Source organism: Atractosteus spatula, chromosome 2, assembly GCF_055471065.1.
Source record: "Atractosteus spatula isolate fAtrSpa1 chromosome 2, fAtrSpa1.hap1, whole genome shotgun sequence".
Classification (NCBI taxonomy): Eukaryota; Metazoa; Chordata; class Actinopteri; order Semionotiformes; family Lepisosteidae; genus Atractosteus; species Atractosteus spatula.
In genome coordinates, this window is record NC_142707.1 from 22,088,730 (window position 1) to 22,092,976 (window position 4,247).

Genomic DNA, 4,247 nt, shown 5'->3' on the forward strand with positions numbered 1-4,247 from the left:
TTTGGTGACTCTTAATGGAGTTTATAATGAAAGTTCGGGAGGGATGACCAACCAAGTTCAATCAGACTCAGCCGCCAGTAATTAGCAATCGCTCCTGACATCCATTCCTCTCCCAAAATGCTATACATATCTACGAGACCCCTATCATTCCTAGTGAACTAAGTTACTTAACCAAGCTAAACCAATTACATTGATCAGTGTGTTTCAGAACTCCTTGCACTGAGCAAACACCTCAGTTTCTTTCTTATCTTAAAGCTCCTAAGAATGACAAATGTTGACACTATCTAGATGTTTGACCACTGTCCCCTGATTCTTTAAACTCTTCAATAATCACTTCCAATAACTATAACAATATTAAGGATTGCAAGTTAAGTTTAGTTAAGAAAAGAACATGAATGTATTAAAATAGATTTCTAAAATAACTATTGCATTTTTTTTAAATATGAGTGGACACAATGACATTTCTATCTAATCACGTAGTAAAAAAGGTGAACAATTCATAATTCTTATCATTCCCGGCCTAGAGCATACTTTTTGGGATCTTTTCTGGTTACAGACAAACGAAGGCAAAATGAAAACATGCTCCTTAATTAACCCTAGGAGCTATTTTATCGATCCAAAAGAAGTTCTGAGACCCATTGTAGATTATCAGACCTTATAGGTTCTTTGGTGCTTGTTGATAATTAGAAAGGCACAGGCCTCATGTTTTAATAAGAGAGTAAATTAATGTGGATTGGATTTTTTCAGCACTGTGAAAACTAAATTGTATTGGCAAGGGTGCAGGGATTAGAATTATTGCGTGCTTGGAGCTGTCTTATTTCATGTTACTTACATGGTTATCTAGGAATCACCCAGAAGGTTTTTTAAACACTTTTCAAATTCTGGTCCTACAAACCAACTCAGTTGATAGACTAAATTATCGATGTTGATAACTGTGAATAGATTAATTTGCATTCACTATTCGGACAACACCCATTTTATCTGAAACAATAATCTGTCTAGAAGAGATACTGTAGGTGGTCGAAAAATGAATATGTTTTAGAGGGTTACTGCTAGTAGTGATGGCTCTTATTAGTAGTGATAAAAAGCAACAAATCTGCATATCACTTTATTTCACACATATCTGTAAATGTGGTAAGTGATACATTCTGAGAGCTGTCCTTAACCAGTAGTTTAAAAGGCTAAATATCCATCCATCTTCTAACCACTTCTTCCAATTCAGGGTCACAGGGGAGCCGGAACCTATCCCAGCAAGCAAAGGGCACAAGGCACAGTACACTCCCGACAGGATGCCAGTCCATTGGAGGGCAGACAGACCCAAACACTCACTCATGCTTTTGGACCATAGGAGGAAACCAGAGCACCCAGAAGAAACCCACGCAAACATGGGGCGAACATCAAATCTCAAAGTGGATAGCATCCTAGGTATAGAACTGAACCCAGTGCCCCAGAGCTGCAAGGCAGCATTGCTTTGCAAAATATCAGTCTTTAAAATTATTAATAGTAATATTATTCCAATGTTTCCTTATGAAATTCATGCATCTTACCCTACTAATATACTGTATTAGAAAATACCCTAACAGCGAGTCTGTACACCTTCAGTTATAGTCAAATAATCAGTTCTACATAGAAATGTCCATAGATGTTACTGAAGATGCATGACTCAATAGTCTTCCAACTAAACATGGAATCTACTGTCTGTCCCTTTGTTTCCATCTTTGTTCAGTGTTTGTTGTCTTCCAGTAGCTGGAACTGTTCATCCAGTTGTCGTCCAGTTGCTGCAAATAGTAGTAGCCATTGAAGTTTTCTAAATTGACACATTAAGCAGGATTTCTCTGGCCTTTGGCAGTATGCCACAGGAACATCATATCTATATATGGAGAACTCACTTATATCAGCCTTCTTTACCATAGCACAACACAATGAGGAACAGACTTGGTTAGTCTATCTTGGGAGTCATGGGATAGAAATAGAGCCCATGGTGGGCTATTTCCACTACTTGAGGCAGGATACGCCACTTCTTTGTTATATATTGTTACAGCTGTAGGTGAGTACTGAAGTGTCTCTGAGAATCTAGATACAGTGTATACCACCTGGCTTCTGTCAATATTTTCTGCTTCAAAGTAAAGACATGCTTGGCTGAGATGTAGTGGGTCCAGACTCAGTGGTTCTGAGTAAATGATTAAGTGTTAATGAACAGTGCAGAAAGACACCATATACAGTAAGAGGATGGTGAAGTAGTGGGGGGAGACCGCAGACAAGACCACAAGAAAGATATTGGAGTGGGAGCTCCTTGTTCTAGATCATGTGGGAAGACCAGATTCCTGTCATTATCCTTGTAATGATAGGTTGCTATTCTGTGGCTTTTAGGGAACTCTGATTTCCTGTGTAAAGAATCTCTGTTAAAAACTGTTTCTCCTGGTTACTGGGTGCATTTTTAGAATAGGTAAATACTGTAGGTTCCCTTTTATTTTGTGACAATTGGGTTTGCAGAGAGAGATGTAACCACGAGTAGAATACTTGGTAACAGTTTGGGTTTTTTTGTGGGTAGTTAGGACATTAGGCCTCTGGGATGCTTTATTTGTAAATTTGTATGTAGGGTAACTTGTGTGTTGTATGTTTATGTTACATGTTGTTTAATGTGTGTATTGCCATTTTTTGCAAATATTTGTTTAACCAAGTGTGCCTGAATTATTATTAGATGGCAGTTGTAAACAGATGCTAAGTGGTTAACACATGATTAAAATATAGTATGAAAGCTATTAAGAAATTTGAAATTATGTACAGTATATACAGTACTACTGTACCTATGACAACAATAATAATTTCTGAACCTAAAATTATTTTGTGAGAGAGATGACTTTCTCTTTACAGATTGACTACCACAGTCAATTTAGATACTTAGAAAAATAAACAAAGCTTATTTGAAAACAATCAAAAAGATGGATTGAAAAATAACCACAAAATCTCATCCCTTCCAGGAAGCAGATGACAAATTCTTAATAGATCCATAACCTCATGTAACTGAATCCCGAAGTGGGTGATGCAACTTTTTTTTTTGCTGTTGTATATTTTCAGTATAGATCTATGGTTTGAACTTTGTTTGCTCTACAAGCCAAACATTTGTTCATATGGAAAAGTATTACAACAAAATTTATCTTCATAGATATTATTCAAAGTATTTTTTGCAGATTTTGGAAGTCTGTTTGAAGTACAGAATAAAAATTGGCCAGTATGGTGTGCAAACAAGATGTTTAATTTGAAATGACATGATGGAAGAAATCATAACCACAGAAAGTGGTTGTCATTTGGATAACTGCCTCAGGATTACATGCAGAAATAGTCCACATGGTATGCAAGCTGAACAACACAGAAACCCCTGATATAATACCAAAATTATTTTTTTCCTGATACTCAATACCCAAGACTGTTGCATTATTAAGAAATAATCCTCAGTGCTTTCTTTCCTTAAATTAACTCATTTAAGAAATTCTAAACATAAAGTAGCCTTTAAGTTACCTACCACCAAGACAAAGGCAACAACATTGGCACTGAAGAACATTGACTGAGGAACCAAATGGCAAACCAGTCTGCAAAACTAATATGAGACAGCAAAAACTTCACATGATGGTTATCATTTAAAAACTAGGGACAAAAAAATACCTACACCTGTAAGATGAAAAGTAACTTCAATAAATAATCAGTATGCATGGCCCATCTACTTTAACATTTTAGTAAACAAATGATTACCTTAGGGGTGGCACAGTGACCCTCACAGCACTGGGGCCCCAGGTTCAATTCCAGGTTTCAATCTGCATGGAGTTTGTATGTTCTCCCCATGTTCATCTGGGTCTCCTCTGCAGTCTCTTCCTGCAGTGCAAGACGTACCTGTACCGTGGTTTGTGTATCCGTGTCTGTGTGGGCCCTGCTATGGACTGGAGTCCTATCCATAGTGTTTCCTGCCTTGTGCCTATTGCTTGCCCAGATAGGCTCCAGCAGCCCTGTGACCCTGTACAAGTTAAAAAATTACTGATCTTCTTCTTTTAGGCTTACAAAAAGGCAATCGTTATTACAAAAATGCTCTTACTGCTGCTACTAGTACTATGTCAACGAAACAAAATGGTGGTAGTTTGATACTTTGTGATACTGTGGAAAGCTTCACAAATTTACATGTCATCTTTGTGCAGGGGCCATGGTAATCTACTTTGTAATTGTTCCAATTTTAGTACAGTATATGTGCTGACCCA

At 37.3% G+C, this 4,247-nt stretch overlaps 1 non-coding gene across 1 annotated transcript; it reads right to left on the reverse strand.

The window, feature by feature from the left end:
* Positions 1-4,142: 4,142 nt before the first annotated feature.
* LOC148839444 (U6 spliceosomal RNA) lies at positions 4,143-4,247 on the reverse strand. Its single transcript, XR_016090359.1, has one exon. It is a non-coding gene; the product is annotated as a U6 spliceosomal RNA (small nuclear RNA).